At 28.2% G+C, this 20,459-nt stretch overlaps 1 protein-coding gene across 1 annotated transcript in view; it reads right to left on the minus strand.

Moving 5' to 3' along the window:
* Nucleotides 1-20,459, minus strand: part of LOC129984349 (metalloprotease TIKI2-like) — a 229,573-nt gene that overhangs the window by 58,012 nt on the left and 151,102 nt on the right. The gene's annotated exons all lie outside the window — the stretch shown is intronic.

Below are 20,459 nucleotides of genomic sequence, written 5' to 3' on the forward strand. Positions count from 1 at the left end.
ATATATTTCTTCGGTTATGGCCACATGTTATGTTCGGTTATGTTAAAACCATTCGGTTTTTCTCCCATATAAATTGACTATTTTACTGTGTCTTTACACACTGAAAGTATAACGAATATAAATTATTATTCACTCTTTATACGTGATGCGCCATTGCGTTTAAACTAAGTGTTTATATAAATTGAAAACACTAAATTAAGACTTTCCAGTCTCAATTAATTTCAGTTTTTACCTTTGAATCCAAAAATATTATTCACTTTTGGTTTGCAGTTTGATAAAGATATTTTCATTCAAGAATCTAAATTATAAAACTATATTTCTATTAACTGTTCTATTATCCAGACAAATAGAAATAATATTACTCCTTTTCAAAATACGTAACCTATGCATACATTAGACCTAAGGTATTAGGATGATTCACTTTAAAAAATTTTAATTATCATACATGATGAAGTTAAATAGACTTAAATCTAATAAATACTTTATTTCACAAAGGCTAAAATCATGAAATGAAAATTACGATAGCATCTAAAAAAAGTGACCATATTTTATTATAAAGATTCTTAAATGTAGGACTTTATATTTCATCTTTAAAATCAGAAAATAGTGGTTTTGATCAATGAACTTGAAAGCAAAATAAAAAGATAAAAAGGATAAGTGCTAAACATTATATTACATTGAAATAAAACCACAACAAATTTAATGAAAAGAAGAATCTAGGCATTTATTAAAATTACAAATATTGTGCGATTATAATACAAAATGCAATTTAGAATAGTTCTAACAGCACTTAACACATTTGCTTTGGCTCGCAGTTTTTTTTATGACAGACTTATCATCTATTTCTTACAAAATCTCACATTTAAAAAATCATGTTTATTATTTTATTAGGAATTATAACCATGATCGTACATTTCAAACGATCATTCGATAGAACAGAGTCCTTCTTAAGCGACTTTTCTACTTTCAAATAAATGTTTAATATATCATTACAACTACAAATAATTCTTTTTCAGCATAATTACCATGCTGATTTCCAGATTTCACGTTAGTTGTTGCCAGTTTTTTTTTTTTTTCTTTACGCTTATCCAATCAAGATTCCACAATTCCAGCAAAAGTAACCAACGCAAATTAAAGTAATGAGCAGCATTGCTTTCTCAAGTGTCTCAGAGGAATGTGCACTCCACAAACTTGTACATCACAAAATTTGATCTCGAAGTTCTATTTAATCCCTTTTAATTCTCTTCCCGGAATTTCGATAAGCCGATGACGTTCACTTCCACCTCTGTGAGTAGCAGTTAACGGATATTTCTACTTGACTGAAATCTCGCCGCCGAATTTGCTTTACTGATGTTTGCTTTCTGGTAGGAAACACTTCTCTGGGTTTTCCGAGAAAGAATTAATGTGGAATTTTACATTCAGAGTAATCCTTCATTATTCGCATGATTGAATTGTTCGGTACTAGGCACAAAGCTATTTTCTGATTTAAAACCCAATCAATGAAATAACATTGATAGAATTTTAAGCAATTTCCTTGTTGAAATGAATCATTTCATCGACTGTTGGTGGGTGAATAGGGGAAGATACCAATCTAAATTTATTCGGAAGATAAGTTTGTAACACTTAAATGAAATCTCTATTTAAATTTTTATATTTCCAAAACAATTAATCTTAAATGAAAGTTTACAAAGACGCTTATTCATAGGTTGGTATAATAAATTGTTTTTTATCCAAAATATGTGAAAAAATCCTCTTAATTAAAAAAAAAATAAACACATATGTTAAATTTACAAAAGAAAGCGTGGCAAATCATTTGCACATAGATGATGTAAAAAAAAATATTTTGGTAACTGATATTGTTATATGATACTGCCCATATAAAAATTAAACATTTTAAACTTTTTTTATGAACTTCCATAGAATTCGAAGTGCGTAAATATGAATTCACAACTGCGCATATTTGAATGAAACTTTGTAGCTAAAAACACATATTTAATCGCATTATTTAGAGAAATAATTGCTTATTCTACTTTTTTGGAGCATCCCGTATAAAAAATGAATCCTTTTACTTTTTTTTCCTCATCACCATCGTTATGGAATCAAATTCAATTTAGGATTTTTCAAGAAATATAAAGAATGTATATCTTAGATTATTATTTCCATGAAATACCCCTTCTTGACTATATTATCATTATTTTATTCCTAGGAAATATCAAAAATCTGCACTGAATTTTAGTAAAGTGGTAGTAAAAGAGATCGTCTGAAATATATTATTTTTCTGTAAGGTTTTAATATTAATATTGTCACGTAGAACTATAGTATAGAACTCAATGACACACACACAAGAGGTAGAGCTAAACCAATTTATTAACTGAACTCAGAACACAGTAACTGACAAATCTTCTGCTTTCATACTAGCAGAGAAAGTTCCAGAATACTCTTCTGGAGACAGTAAGAAAAGTCCAGAACACTTGTCTGGTAAACTAAAGAAATGTCCAGTATCTTCTGGAACATGAAATAAAGGAAAACATAAAATCAAACAATTAAGTATTTACATATACTATTAATCGCATTGCCTCTAGCGGGATTCGAACCCAGGTCTCTTGATCATGAGACCAGTGCCATGACCATTAGGCCATGGTGATTCGAGTGACTTTCTTCAATGCGGCAATATGATTACTGATTTAAATTTTTTCACCCTTTTGAATTTTAGAAATTTTTGGGAATATCAATTCATGAAGAACTTTGCTGAGTTAAAAATATATATAATATTTACTTTCTTTCTTAAAGAAAATTGCATTGGTCATATGGAAAAATATTACAAGAAAAAAACTAATTTACTGCCATTAAAATGTTGTTCTTGTTTCTAATGGCACTTGTCATATACAAGCCTACTGATTTCAGAAGTCAGTGATATTAAAATGTATATAACACATGAAAAATCCCAATTTACAGTATTAAATTGTTTTACATGCTGTAATAATATAACTCAGGATTTTCATAATATCTTAAAAATAATTTTGAAGAAATTTATTCAATAAGTGTTTTTTAGCGATTAGCAAGACTCTTATTATTGCTTCTTTGCAATAGTGATACTTCTTTCAGCATGATCAGTAGATTCGTTAGACAAATTACAGGAAAGATTCCATAGTTCTTACTTTTAAGTATTATTTAATAGACTTAATGAAAGTAAATATGAAATATAACAAATATTTATGGAGTCGTGAAATATATTCCACAAGTGATGATTGTTTGCTCATGCTCAAATCTGGTTGTAGAGTTTTTTACTAAATTTTCTCAACAATTATATCTGTAATTTTTTTTTCTTTATAAAATAAATAAAATCAGAAAATAGGGGAATTGAAAAAATGAAAAAAACTAATCGTATTGCAAAGCTTTGTGATTGACAGGTAATCGAATTAAGAAATCCTTTTTACTAATCCAACTTAGAACAGCAATTTCAGTCAAATGTAGAGCTTCGTTTCATTAATGTACTACGACTATGTTAAATAATGAAGTAGGGCATACGTTTGAATAGTTAAAAATATGAAACTTAGTTTCAATTTCAATTTTCACAAACAATATCGCTTTATAATAAAGAAAAATCCTTGTCCCCTAGTTAATAAAATTTCAAACATCCATTCTCAAAGATGATAATAAATTATATATTAAATTGCTATTTTGGAAATATGCTACAACAATGAATAAGTTAATTCCCATAATAAAAACCTTAATTTTGAGAAAATTACTGCAACAAACAGCTCACAGAACTATCTTTTATGTAGATACATTTTCATTGCATGTTTAAATAGTTACCCCTATAGTATAATTTTGAAAAATAAAATACAACCAAATAGTCAACGAGATAATTTCAGCCTTCTTGAATTGACAGTAACTCAACAATTAATTTTCGAACTTTTCTTTAACGTAGTCATGTAACGAATAAGACAGAAACAAATATTATCGTTCCTTCCTCAAACAAAACACACTCTTGTTCTTCCTCAAAGCATTACTTACTAAATTTATCTGCTGTGAAGCTAGGGAAATGCATTTGTCTTTAATACTGACAAAAGGAATGAGTTCGATTCTAATTAAAAACACATTCTTAAGCAAGCATAGATATAAATATGCGAGAACAAGAGAGATAAATACTAAGCAACAACATGTAGAAAAATATTCTCACTACATTTGGCCTTGCACAGGAAACCACCGAATTCCTCCCTCCCCCACTCCCGCTTTCTTTGTTAAATCTAAAGATCCCTTGCCGGGAACTTGTTCTACATATCTGATGTTCTACATTTGGGCGAAAAGGGAACTGGTTACATCATTTTCAGCTGCGAAGGGAAACACAGAATCTGAAAACCGATAATTGCTTTCGGGAGAAGTTTGAATTTCTCCCTCGCACTGCAAACATCGCAATCATGTTTCAGTTTACTAGAATGTATTCTGAAAAGATTTGGGAAATTGGAGTTAACATGTTAGGAAACTTCTATTCTTATTAAACTTTTGGCCTCAATTTCGTATTTTCTGTATTTGTGTATTGAATGGGAATCTTTGAAAGATGCTGTTAAAATCGTTGGAATGAAAAAGAATAAAAATGAGGCATGGAGCAACAGTAAAGGTAAACGAATTAGTTACAAACTATTCACTAATGAGCATGGCTGATAAATATTCTCATATCAATATATAAAAATGTGGCAGGTAACAACAGTAAAGGTATAAGAATAAGTTACAAACTATTCACTAATGAACATGGCTGACAAATATTCTCATATCAATATATAAATTCTCATATCAATATATAAAAATGTGGCAGGTAACAACAGTAAAGGTAAGCGAATAAGTTACAAACTATTCACTAATGAGCATGGCTGACAAATATTCTCATATCAATATATGAATTCTCGTATCAATATATACAAATGTGGCAAGTAACAACAGTAAAGGTAAACGAATAAGTTACAAACTATTCACTAATGAGCATGGCTGACAAATATTCTCATATCAATATATGAATTCTCGTATCAATATACACAAATGTGGCAAGTAACAACAGTAATGGTAAACGAATAAGTTACAATCTATTCACTAATGAGCATGGCTGACAAATATTCTCATATCAATATATAAATTCTCATATCAATGTATAAATTCTCATATCAATATATAAAAATGTGGCAGGTAACAACAGTAAAGGTAAGCGAATAAGTTACAAACTATTCACTAATGAGCATGGCTGACAAATATTCTCATATCAATATATGAATTCTCGTATCAATATATACAAATGTGGCAAGTAACAACAGTAAAGGTAAACGAATAAGTTACAAACTATTCACTAATGAGCATGGCTGACAAATATTCTCATATCAATATATGAATTCTCGTATCAATATATACAAATGTGGCAAGTAACAACAGTAATGGTAAACGAATAAGTTACAATTTATTCACTAATGAGCATGGCTGACAAATATTCTCATATCAATATATAAATTCTCGTATCAATATATACAAATGTGGCAACAACAGTAAAGGTAAACTAATAAGTAACAGAATATTCGCTAATGAACACTTATATATTCTCATTTCAATATTTAAGTGTAATTCAATGTCAGCGGGCTTGTAAAGTGCTATAAGGCACAAGACTACAGAGTAATCAAGAATTGAAGAAACGAAAGATTAGCATAAATTTAAGGCACCTGTTTGCTGTTCTTCCAGCAATTCAGAAATGGCGTTATTTACTTCCATGGTAGCCTAGTAATAAGATATCGGCTTCAGGATTGAAGGTCTTCAAGTTCGAGACTGTTCCACTAATGGCTCATTCTCTATGAGGACCCGGGTGCATATTTATTCTTAAGTCATGGGTCATACGCTCTCACATTGATGTAGTACGAATGTCTGAATGGGAGGAGTCAAATGTTCCCTAATTGATGCGACATGGAAGTCGAGGGGATGAGTTTCTTTCACTTTATTTGACCAGGGTTAAAAAATTAAGGTCTGCCCCTAAATAGTCTTAGAGGTTGCTTTCAAACAGGAATCAACGTAACTAAACCTAAATATATCATGTTGATAGTATTTATTTAATCATATCAACAAATCTCACAGCTTTAAACGAGCAATTCTTGTATATATATAAATTTATTTATTTCTTGTAGCTCAGAAAGGACTCAAACGATTTGGGTCAATGTTTGTATTTAGATAAGGTTTTGCTTTTAGAGTTTGCCTTTTATGAAAAACGCGATTTTAAATTATTAATTTTAAAAAAAGTTAGGAAAATTATTAATTACATTTTTTTAAAAATGATAAAATATCATTCTTACTTGTATCTGCTTGATTTATTTAAACCATTATTGATGTGAAAATAGTTAAATATTATTTTTTTTTTACATCTTATGATTATTATGGATTTATTTTTATTCCTTTAATTATTTCATATCCTTTAAAAGAAAATATATGTATTATTCAGAAATTTGATACTAATAAAGAGTGCAGAAAAATGTATGACAAAATATAATCTCTGTCATTAAATTTTAAAAAATAATATTCACAGTAAATAATTTTGTTAAACGTAATTTTCCAATAACTTTAAAGAAGTTTATTAATGAAAGTACAAAAATTACCCTTTCAGACATCCAACAAATTATTTTTTAGAACAACATGTTACACTAAGACCGATGAATATTTTCATCGGAAATCGTTATGAAAATAAGATTTTAAATATTTTGCAAACTATTTTTGTCATTGATTTCTTGGTTAGAATTTGCCTGGTTTTCAGAATATTGCCATCAACTATTTCTCTTATGAAAATATCATCCATTTAAATTGAAAAGAATTCACACTTTTATTTCTTTTTGTTGTTCTTTTAGAAGAAACATTTAAAATTAATAACAAAATTAAAAAATATATCTATACAATTTCAATTTCTTTATAATCTAAAGTAAAAAGTAAAATGACGAAAGAGATATCGTCTGATAATTGATTTTTCGTTTGTTTGTTATTAACAGAACAGAAACCTAATTAATAACAGAAACCTAATTGGAAACGAATCCCTAAGAAACAATTTCAAGATCTTGTTAAGAAGGTCGTCTGACTTTTTTGTTCAGAGAAGATTTTTTTTTCTTTAATATTCTCTAAAATTTATTAAAATTAAAGTGATATTTCTTTTCCTAAACATAAAAAAAACGAACAAGTTTACGAAAGAGTTTTTGCAATTGCATTCGTATGCTAAAACGATTGGAAACTTATTAAATATACTTAGTTCTAACTATTTATGCTTATCTTTAACTAAATTTGGAAAGAAATTCAATTCTCTAGATTGATTTAACAAACGTTTGAGATTTTTTACTGAGTTATTATGAGTGCTTCAAAATTGAACTTACATTTAAATAAACTGAACTACAACAATTTTGGAGATGTTTTTATGTTTCATTAGTGTAAACCGTAGCTAAGTTTATAAAGCATAAGTAAATCACTACTCAAAGGTACTGAGTAGCAAACTGCAAATTTATAGTAAATATTTTATAGTATAGTAGTTATTAAATAGTATATACTCGTATTTATAGTATAGTAAATATTAAAAATAGCAGCAAATTTAATTTCATAAAATACTGCAATAAAATTTTACTAAATACAATTCTATAGAAGTATATCCATAAAAACATTTTAGAATTTTCCTAAAACTGTTTTTGATAAAAATTCGAAATAAGAATATGTTTAGGATATTTCTTCGTTCCATAATAGCATTCGGTTTGCTCATGTATAAATCGGCCTTTTAACTATGTATTTTCACACTGAAAGTATAATGAGTATGAATTATTTATTACTTTTCATACGTGTTCCACAATTACGTTTACTCAAAGTAATTGTATGAAAGGAAAACACAAAATTACGATTTTTCTGTCCCATTGGTTTAATTTTTACCTTTGAGTCCAAAAATATTATTTACTTTAGATTTATAATCTGATATATTCATTCAAGAAGCTAAATTATAAATCATTGTTTCTATTAGACATTCGAAGACTGCGGTGGTCTAGTGGTAAGGTCAAGTCATCGAGAGGGGGAAGCTCCAGGTTCGGGACTCGGTTCGAGGATCTGTCGTATAAATGGGTTTGATGCACGGGGCATTCGTCGAAGACTATTGACTTCTCGCTTGCGTGGTGCGGAAGGTAGAGAGGAGGTACTAGCTCAAGTGTCCTGCTCGTTGCCTGACCATGGTTTAATTTACGAGGTCCGTCCCGAAATAGCCCTGGCGTTACTTTAAAAAAAGGACGTTAATGTATCTAAACTAATTAGCAAACAAAAATAGGAAATAATGTCACACCTTGTTAAACCTATGCTGCGCTTATGCTATGAGCTCTGGCACTGTATATTCTTATTTATCACACATAATATATCTCTAAAAATATTTGAATTTATACGGACTTTCATTGAACAATTGCTTTATTTTCCATCACTTAAAACATAATGTCATATTCTAAAATAAGAGGTCTTTGATAGACATTGAGTTTGAGAACAAAGATGTTACAAGATTTGCAGTTCAGGTCTTATATCTTCAAATTGTGTTATTAGATTGTTATTATTAGTTTTATTAGAATTAGATTTATTGATTATTATCAAAATTTGCACATTACCGTACTCGAGTTACAGTGATACATCTATATCTCATTCATAAATTAAATTTTTGTTTTATTTCAAAAAAAAAGAGTTTTATTATTTTGCTCTGCCACATAAACTGGATCACAGTAATCATAATAAGGATAATCGTTGGTATGGGTTTCAACTAATTAATAGCTGTTATACCCGAAATAGTTCAAAGTTCTATATAAAGGGTTTGTACATCGAACTGTAAGCCTTGTGACAAAATTATTCACATTTGATTTATATATTTGTAAAGAAGAAAATAATTATTTAAAAGCTTCAAATTAGACTTTTTTTAATTAATTGAACCATAAAATTGATAATGATCTTCATTTAACTAGTTTTCAAAATTCATCTCTTCGATAAAATTTAAAATTATCTATTTTTTTACAATAAATTTGTGTATCAGGTAGACGATAGATTTCTTTGAAATTATCAATAGCATGCCTATAAAAATGTTGAATATAATTCAGTTCCTATGATGATATATGATTAAGTACTTCAAGATAAAATTCCGTTTCATAGACTGGAATTACATATATAATATTCATAAATATTTATATCGTTAATATCGCTAAGTCACTTTTATAACCATTTACCTTTCTAACATTTTTGAAAACCTACCACCTCCATTTATGTCGTAAGCAAAACTTTTGTTTTCAGAATTCATCTTTTCGAACGAAATTAGTGATACGTACTATAGTTGTTGACGTTTACAGTTCTTTATTTAAGGAAACACTGAATTTTTAAAATTAGGCAGTAACGAAACAATAAAATAGTACTATTAATAATAAAACGACAGATACTTTTAACTTTATCAAAATTTCTAGAATTTTTTTATTTCCTTTTCAATTATTTTTGTGAAAATAATTATGTTACTTCCTTTCATATATCCTTGCTAATAGCGTTCTTGTTTGTTTTAGTAAAATAAAATTCACTTGCCATTAGAAAAGTTCCTGCACTTTATATTGTTTTGTCATTTCCTCATTTAATCCATTTCTGAGTGTTATCTCCCATGGCATACAAATGAACTGGTTGCTATGGCAACGCTTTTGAGTTTATTTCGTTCTGTTTGTTTTCTTAACTGAATCGAGAACATTTCATTTCGGAACAAGATCTTGTTTTAAGAATTATAAAGATGAATTCTTTCAGAAATAGTTGTCAGAGGGAATATCAGAAAAATAACGAATGTCAAAAGCGAAATGATACTTAATTTTTTTCTGTATTATCAAAAGTGAAACAGAGAATATTATTAATAAGCTTTTCGTTATCTTTCTATCGTCATCCTATTCTGATCCTATTTTTTAGAAAGAGTCTGGAGACGAAAAGGATTTAGTTAGTGAAATGTAATATTATTGATTAATATTTTTCAAATGAAACTCTCAAGAAATTATAATGGCATTTTTGATGAGGTTTTTTTTAAACGATAACCGAATTCTATTTGTTTCTACTAATGATAAAGAATACTTACGCCAGGTGGCTATTATATGTGTTTTTGTATTAGCGATTTTAAAGAATTGACTGTTTAAAAAATATATTATCAAAAATTCCCATTCTTTCCAGCAATACAGTGCTTATTAGTATAAAATATTTGAAAAAATAAATTTAATAAAAATTTTAACCCTATAATGCATGATGTTTTATTTTTTTCCAAAAGAAATATATGTACTTTGAATAGATACATATAATTAGAAAAGGATATTTAAAAATCATTTGATTATTTTTTCGAATTTTTTTTTAAATTAAAAATTGCCAAGTGGTTGCATTACAAATTAAACTATACCCAATGACACAATATTATAATAGCTCTACAATAAAAATAAAAGTGCCTTTTCATCAATATACTTTTTACAATGCAAAAAAAGAAAAATATGTCGATACTATTTTTTAATGGTAGAACTATTCATACAAAAGCCATCTTGGTATTTTCCATGTTTCTGGTTTAAATCTAATTCTAGTACCGGTATTGATATACATCGGTCTTTTCTACTATTTTTTTTTATCAAAAAGCATTTAAAACATAATTTCGAAACATTCATTGTTGACCTTTGGAACAGTCAGGTGAATCTCATAATTGAAAATAAAATGTGTAGCAAAATGGCTACACGAGGGTTAAGAAAGAAAAATTATTTTTTTATCTGCAAACTGAAAGATAAATAAGCTCTGATGTCATGGATGGATATGGATATATTCGCAAAGAAATTAAGAGATTTTAGCATAAAAATTACCTATATTCATAAATACAAAGCAAAGTTGTACCTAATATTGTGAAATGAAATATTTCTTTAACGTTATGTTGTTCATGATATAAAGTGAACAAATTCTAGGAGATATAAATCCAATCTTAATCGTATTATAGTAAACTGTTTGTAAATCCTCTTTCAAACCAAATTGAAACATTGGGTTCCGTTGCCAAGTTTTATACTATAAAATTTTACAGCTCCAAAATAAATCTCGAACAGGCAATCGCCATGTTTTATGATGAAATGTTTCATTCCATTTCCATATGTAAACATGAACATATACGGACTGAAACATTTCATCACAAAACAAATAAAAAGAATCCTGAAAAGTATTGTAACACAAATTTGAAACGAGAAGGCATAAACTGAAGTCATGAATTTTCCAAGAGCAGAAATTTTACTAGACGTTTTGATTTATGAGCCAATTTTCACATTCTATATTATGTATAAATTTATATAAATTCTACTACGAGCTGAATAATTTCTTGTTGAAATAAACTTGCATGCCTTTATAGACATCCTTGAACATTTTCTTTCGCGGGGAACTGGATGAAAGAACTTTTATATGGCTTTTAATATTTATTAAAAGAAATAAAAATTCTCTTTTTTTATGGTTTACAAATCACTTGCTATTTTGAACAGCGAGGTAGAACAGAATTTGTATAGTTGTATAAGAAATACTTTATGGAATGTTTAAATTTTTTATGTCTCGAACATACGTCGTAAAAAATATAGCTTCATTTGTCTGTCTAACTAGTTGAAAAAACTTATTTCGTGGCTTATCTTAGAATTCTCAGTTGAAAAAAAATTAAATTATGAGAGGGTGTTTTAACGATTAATTGAGAAAAACGATTTTTCAAACTATTTTACCAGATAGCCCCCCCTTTAGTTAATACTGTGAACATAAAGTAAATATGCTAAAGAAAACGTTAAACGTTCTCACGTTCAAGAAAATATTTAAAAACCGTATTAAAGAAAATATGTTAAACTTTCTCACATTAAAGAAAAATAGGTAAGCACTCTCATGTTAATGGATACGTTAAATATTCTCACATTAAAGAAAACGATAAATGTTCTTATTTTGAAAAAATATTTAACAAAAGTATTCAAGAAAATACGTTCAACATTTCCATGTTCAAAATAATATTTAAGACAAGTATTCAGGAAAACACGTTAAATTTCTCACAAAGAAAAAAAGTAAACAATCTCGTGTTAACGAATTTATTAAATATTCTCACATTAAAGAAAATGTTAAACGTTCTCACGTTCAAAAAAACATTTAAGAAAAGTATTCTTGAAAATACGTTAAACTTTCTAACATTAAGGAAAAAATTAACACTCTCATGTTAAAGAATGCTTTAAATATTTTCACATTAAAAAAAAACATTAAGCGTTCAGAAATCAAGGAATTATTAAACTTAATTAAATAATATAAAGAGTATTTTTAAACACTCATCAATTGAACAAATTTTTCTCCTTCGTTTCATTTTATATAATTCTTATCCTCATTTGACACTTTAATAAAATCCATGAATAAATCGAAGATAACCCAAATAATAAAATTCTTTCACGAACAAATTGAATTGTCTTCATAATTTGAACAAATTAACGTAATTTGAACTCCATCCTTTTTTTGAACAAAAGAAACTGCCTCCATAATTAATTTTCATTTAATACTTGCTATTCATTAAGTTTAAATAACTATTTATCTACTCACACTTGGTTACAATTTAAGGACAAAATGCATGAAAAATTTTTTTGAAAATATATCTCTCAAATATATGAGCAATATCTCACAACATAATTCAAACTTATCCATTAATTTATCCTGAGAACATCGGAACTATTCAGTCAGATTTTACAAATTACCCTCAAATTGCACAGACGATAGATTTGCGCCAGTCTATGGACATATGTATTGTGGAATTGTTCCATCACTGTTCCAAGATTAATTCTGAAGGTATGAGATAAATGCCGAGCTAGAGGCTGGGAAGAATTTAATAATATTCTCCGATGTATGTCCTGAATTCGAGTCGTCTTCGGTCAAACTGAGGCGTTGGTGATTTAACTGAAGAATTACGTCTGGAAACTTTGCATAATAAGCGTCTTGAAATCCAAATCTGTGTGAAGAGAATTATTGACTATCAAAAGTCGATAGCTTAATCTCAGCTCAATGGAATAAACATAAGAATTAGTCCTTGCAGGAGATTTAAGCTGATTTTGTTAAAATTGTAATCTAAAGGGTTTCGGCAGCTAAAATAATCATATGATAAAATTCTTGGATAGTTATAGATGATAAGTAATATACATGCTAATTTAGATTGAATGCTTCATATCTTTTTATTGGATTTATTTCAGGCATAAAATTGTTAGTTATCCCAAAATGATCCCAACCTTGCAGTGTATATATAACTTGTGATCGAATGGTAAATATTAAAATGGTATTAAAAAGTTTAAGTATTTCATAGATAATGAATAGAAAGAGCTAAAAAATATTTTTATACAAACTTATTTTAAGATCTTTCATTAAAATAAACCAATGGGAGTTGTCTCCCCTAAATTTTCCCTCAGACTTGGTAATAAATGTGTTATCTCAGAAAACGCCTCAGAAAACAAAAAATAAAACGAATTTTTATTAGATCTATCATGCTGCACTAGAGAGTGTTTTGGATATTAATACCTGGCAAGGAATAAATATTATCTGAAAATCGAATTTGTGTTTTAGACTCATTTCTCCTAACTGACTGAAGCCAAAATTTAACCTAGAACTACTATTGTAGTCATAAAATCCCTTGCCAAATCTGATATATTTAAGTCAATGCGTTTTTGAGAATCGGGTTTACATGCTTCTGAAAGTACAGACCGACAGGCGGTCATTCCCTTGCTGGATTTGGTTCGAAATTTGTAATATGTCTACACTATATATAATAAATCTATGTACCGAATGTTATCTATCTAGCACTCTTCGGTTTGTAATTATCGTGTAAACTTGCGTTCTAACAGGTAAGCAATACTGCGAAAATGAAAGATAAATCAAACATGAATCTTTTATAGCACTATGATGTCATGGGACTGCTCTTCATTAAGAAAGTTCAGTTAGGTAATGAATAAAACATACATAGAATTATTAAAATAACATTATTTTAGTATCGGACAACTTGTAGGATTCATGGAAAAGAAATTATAAAATTTATAAAAATTAATTGGAATTGAATATTAATTACAATTTCGACGAATTATTTGATCATTAAAGATCGCTACAAATTCAACAAAATTAATCAAAATTATGAATCAAATCATAAAGATTAATACAAGGCAAAAATCAAGCATTGTTATAAGTTTAAAAGTCACGCTTAATTTGTTTAATCAATATAAAATCATCTCCAATGTAGCATTATATTAACGTGCTCTAAAATTGTTGAAAATGCCCTCGACATTGCATACGCATAAAGATTTGAGCCCAACTCAGTTCATTAAAGAACTTCAATTCCTTTTTGGACATTTGAAGTAGTCCAAGAAACGCTTGGATTTTCTCGGATAACTCGAAAGTGACATTTAAAATGTTAAATTGTAAAGCAGTCACTAGTGTTAGCTTAAATTGCTCTCCCTCGATTTCATTTTCCAGTGTCATTTAATCGCATTAGCTGATTCCTTTATAAACAATTTAATCTCTTTGTATCTGAATAAATTGTGCATAAAGAAACGTTATTGAATGGAGTAATAAAATGATTTTATAAAAGAAAATTATAATGAGTTTTTTAGAGCTTTCTTTCTACTTCTTATAATTAACAAGCACGGTTGCAAAATTGGATTTTTTTCAATCATAATAAGAATACATTGTCTAGAGAATAATTTAAAAAAGTGTCGCAGTTTTTCAAACTAGTAACTGGAACAAATTCTTTGAATAGAATAGAATCGAATCGAATTACCATTTTCCAAACTATCTAATGCACTAAATGTATTAAAAAGCTCATGGAATATTGTAAATTCCTTACCATAAATTCAATAAAAATTTAATGCATATTTTAATGGCATATTATTTTCAAAATTCATGCATATTATTTTTTATATTATGTTTTGAGATTGGGGCAGTATAAAAATCTTATTTATTAAATAACTTTATATTAAATTTTTAATACATAAAAAATTTTCAGGAACAAAAATGTTGATTTTTTTTTTTCAAATGAGGTTATAAAAGTTAAAATAGCATTTGTAAAATAGATTCTTCAGTTTTATTACTATCTCTCAGAGTCCACTAATAAAATAATTTATATTTTTCTTCATAATTTAAAATTATTTACGATCGTATTTCATATTATGGTACCTTCAATTCAAATCAACTAAAAATTATAGCAAAAATTCAAAAACATTTCATTCTATTATTTCTTCAAATGAGTTTCTAGTAACTTCAAACAATGTTCTTTGAAAAGAATACAACGTACTTATATTTAAATAATATTGGCAAATTGAAAAAAAAAAGAAACCATTTTGAAAGAATTTTGAGGGAAATATAAAATTGTAACACCTTAATCATTGATCTATCTTTACTCATGAGAGGTTATATTCATAGAATTGACTGTTAACAAGCTTATTTTGGAAGCAAAAAATTCAAAACATGGGTATGAAATTCGTTTATATAATGTGGAATTTACTTCAGTGAATAAAATATTACAAATTAAAATATTTTACTCTTTTATAAAATTATTTAAAAAAAAGACAAACGCATTGTTGCGTTGATATATATTTAGCAACTTTTTTCAGAAAAGTTCAGAATACTTTTTAACGTCTTTCACCTTCAGAATGGGAATTTTTAGAACTTTTTTTCCTGAGTAAATAAATTGTCATCCTGTTGGATTACTGTGAAGGGTTTGAACAGGTTGATGCAAAACATTTTTCCCAGATCTAAAATCCCCCACTATTCTCTAAAGAATTTCGGGAAAGTCTCTTCAAACGTCTTACAAGAGAAAAGGCTTTCAAAATGCATTTTGTTTGTTTTTAACGGAAATGAAAAATCACGTATGATTTCGCAACCAGTGGGAAGGGTCACCCTGAAACATTTTTCACATATTCTCCAATAAAGGTATTATCTTTCCACTGTACAAAATGTGAACTTTGAATAAGGCCGCAAGCGTCTTACACGGTATTGTAAGACATTTAAACATTGGTTACGAAATGCGATTTTTGGCATGAATCTGGCTCTTTTACAGACTCTATTGTTCGAATGTGTATTCTGGAAGCATTTTTCAAACCAACTGAAAGCAAAATTTCACCCGGAACTACAGCTGTATTCACACGATTACATACCGACCGGCGTCCAGGCGTAGGGGTAGCGGGTCTTCCCTGTGACTGGGCGTCCTGGGTTCGAGTCCCGATTTGGGCATGGTTGTTGTTCCGTTGTTCTATCTGTGAGATGTGGGAATGTTCCCTCCTGTTGTAAAAAGGAGTTGCGCAAGCGAATGAATGGTTCGTGAGTAGCAAAGTCGCACTCTTGGCCCTAGATGGCGCTACTATGAAAACCAGAGACGCTCCCCCTTGAGCTTAAAATCGCTGTCTACGTAACAGCGGGCTTGGCAATGGCAAGTGCCATAAGAAACAACAACATACCGAATTTAAATTATTTGAATCGTTGCATTAAAAAGTTATTATGTCTACAGATTTGCGAAAGTATAGATAAATATATGATACTTCCTTCAACATATTTTGTAAAGAATTAAACGAAAATCTTCATTTAAATGCTAAACCTGCATGTTGAATTTTATTCTACATATTTACGTTTTGTAGCTTTCATATTCGCTTATATTCGAGCAGCCAGACTTATCAACTTTCTTTGAATGTATTTTGCTCCAAACATAATGACATCTACACATTTGGTCTTTATATACAATTTCAAACCGTTTTTGAAATATTGCGCTCAGGAATAGACACAGAGACAGTATGCACGGACGTCCAAGCGCAAGGACAGGCATAAGGACAAATAAAATGTGCTTTTTGTCTTCATGGATTTCTGAAACTTGGGAAATTTGTGAAAATCTCGCGTTCCATTTTTTTAAAGATTAAAATACTTTCTCTGCATGTTGAGTAAGAAAAATGTAAAAAAAAAGATTAAGGGTTTGTTCAATCATACACATATTTTAATAAATTTAATTTCATCATTTCATTCAACAGCTTTTGTTTGATTCAACAATTTCCCAATATTCCTCATCGAATTTAAAAACATATCACATTTTTCTCCTTGACAAAAAAAAATCATATTTCCTAACTCAGCTACTCACAAAATGTCGTTGATTTAAATAATACTACTAAATATGCAACAACCATATCACATTCTATCGAGATTTTGTAACACTGTGAAATAAATTAGTAGATATTGTGTTCTAGCAACTCTACCTCTCCAATTTTACACTGTTCCCAGTTGTTCAAATCGCAGCTACAGATAGGATTAATCATTTTCAAACTATGTCGAGACAGACTGTTTGAATTCAAACACAGCCATCGCTCCAAACTGTCAATCAGTTGACTCCTATGTAATATATCCTCTTTATAAATAGAGTGAGAATTTCTATTTATTTGGAAAATTGAGTGAAAATGTATTTAAACTCGGATGTGTTTCGAAAATATTTGTCATTGGCACTGACAAAATGAACCTATATAAACAATTTCGGATTTGAATCTATTTGAGGATATACCCAAAATGACATACATCTTAACAATGTGAATTAAAATGGGTTTTTGTTGTTATTAAGGTATGTGTTTAAATTACATCCATAGTCAAAAATAAAAAAATAATAATTTAGTACAAAATGAAGTTCACGCTGTTCATTTACAAACTTCTAAAAAAGAAGCTATTATTATTGTTAAAAAAATTAATATCACTCTCCTTTCAAAAATCTTTTACCTACACGTTAATTAATAGTTTTTAAGGCTACAATAAACTTTGAAAAAGTGTAAATAGCCTAAAATATCGCATAAGGATTTCACTTATTTTCATGCTATTATTAATTACTCCATCATACATAAAAAAAAATTGTATGAATTTGTTTTATTTATGGAATAATTTTGGGATTTTTTTCGTTCTTAAATTATAAGTTGCATTTAGTAGAATTGTTTAAAAAATATTTACCTAAGAAAATGTAGGGAGGGGAAATTGAACTAACGGTGACAGATGCCGTAGAAAACCAGAATTCCAGTTTCGTTAAATATTTACAAATGAAAGATGACCTTCATCCAAATGAAAGTTTTTTCATTAGACACTGCTAAAAAAGGTGATAAGAGTTGAAATTCATAAAAAAGTAGTACAGCAAAAAAAATATTGTACAGACAAAAGGATGCAAGTTGTAGTTCTGGTGATTTTTAAATTCTTGCAAAGAACAATTATGGATGTTTTGTGTTAATTTATGGATATCAGGGCTTTGAATTTATGCAAAATTTTTGTATCTTAATGTCACTCTAAATATTGCATAAAATATTTCCTTACTCTATTATCGTATTATTGAATTATATTATTGTGTTATCACATTTGTGTTAGTTAGAGGAACATGAAACAATTAGTTGTAAAAACATCATCTTGTTTCCCAGCGAAACTACTAAAACATACTTTTTTATACATTCATATTAATAAATTTCTTATTCTCCTAAGTTTGTATAAGTGAAGCTGCATTGCATTAGAATTCTTATACATGAAATTTGTATTTATATCTCTATTTTTTTAAAAAAATAATATGTTAATAGTTTTTTTTTTTAATATGACATAAAGCTATTTTTCGAAGAATCAAAATTTGCCTCGATATAGGAATTCAATTTTCTTCGGCATTAATTCAATTAATTGCTAGGAAGCTTTAATAAAGTTTTCTTCTTATATGTAAAAAGAAACTCTTGTCTAAATCCTAATAATCATAATTTTATGAAAAAAAAAGATATTTGTCTTTCTATTTGCAAAAGTCACAAAATGTTCCAAATTATAAATAAATATAATTTTACTTACATTTTGTAAATTATCTTCTAAAGCATTCTTACTTTTTACGAGAATTTATTTTGAAAAATGATTAATTACTTTGAAAAAATAGTGCCGCTTGCCGCGTTTTAAATACAAGTTAATTTTTTGCAAAAACTACTCATTTTTTAGATACTATAATTTATTAGTGACATTATTTGCAACATAAAACAGTAACCTATGAACAAGCACAGAAAATTTTGAGTACACAGGTAAAGAATCCAAAAGAAATCCAGTATTTATTGTAGCCATAAGCAACTTTCATCTTTGGAAACATGCACATATACCAACTTCATAAAATTTAGATATTTCTGGTAGTAATTGAGAGAATGCCATTTTCTTTAATAGATATATTTTCCATATACATTTACATTTAATACAAATTTCTTCACATGTGATAATTAGAAAGCTTTTCTATAAAATTGTGAAACTGACTTTACTTAGAAAGAAAGAGTTTTTAATCGTAGGAGCAAAAAATGTGAATCTTTCATAAAAACACAACACTGCGTCATTTCAAAGAAGTTTTTTCTGCGTCATTTCAAAGAAATTTACAGGTTGTAATATATTATACAAAAGAACTTGCCTTTAGCCTTAAAAAAGCAGTTACAATAGACATACATATACTTTTTAGAGATGAGAAAAACAATTCCTTCACTTAAGAAAAAAGTTTATTCTTTCCAACAAAATGAAGCCTTTTTGTTAAAAATATCATTCCAATTTCTTTATTCTTACATAAAAATCGTTCCTGTATTTTCTAAAGAATTTAACAAAACCATCACAAAGGGCTGTCATTCCTAGATACGTATAAAAACAAAATACAATCTACTTCTTTAATTTCTTTAAAAAAAAGAAGCAAAACTTAGGCTTTGTAGAACAAAGAAACTCAAAAGGAATTTAGTTTTTTGAGGCACTTTTTAAGATGAAATGATTTTATAACCCCTCTGATGTCAATTTCAATGAAATAATTGTATATTAAATTCTGCAAAAAATACTCATTTGTAAGACAAAAAAATTGCATATGGCTTTTAAATCAAATCATTTATTGGGTAAAAAGGACGTTTTAAACTCGAAATGATCTACAAAACAGACATAAACTAACAGAGATAATTAACTAACTCTGTTTTTAGAGAAAAAAAATTAACACAGATAATTTTAATAATTATTATATAATATTAAAATCTACATAGCAATTTATTGTGACCGCGGTTATTGCATTTTATAAATAAACTTTTCCAAGATAATTTATAGATTTTCATCTTATATCATTATCAAACAAGATATATCCAGACCATTCATTCACTTGTCAAATCCAAGCTGAAAAAACGCTGAAAAACAACTTTCCCATCTGTAATAGTTCAGTTTTTATATATATAAATCAAAAAGTGGTCTACAGGATTAAAGTAATGTGAAATTAGAATAATAGGAACAAAGTCATAGAAAAATCTATCCCAGCTATAGTATTAATTAACGATATTTAAAAATTAATATTTAAAAACTTTTAAAATAACATACTCTATAGTACCGAAAAACTAACCGAATTAAGTTTTAGCTTAGGGAATTTTCCTGCCAACAACGCAGAAATGTGT

The sequence above is a fragment of the Argiope bruennichi genome, chromosome 9 (assembly GCF_947563725.1).
Source record: "Argiope bruennichi chromosome 9, qqArgBrue1.1, whole genome shotgun sequence".
In the NCBI taxonomy this organism is placed as follows: domain Eukaryota; kingdom Metazoa; phylum Arthropoda; class Arachnida; order Araneae; family Araneidae; genus Argiope; species Argiope bruennichi.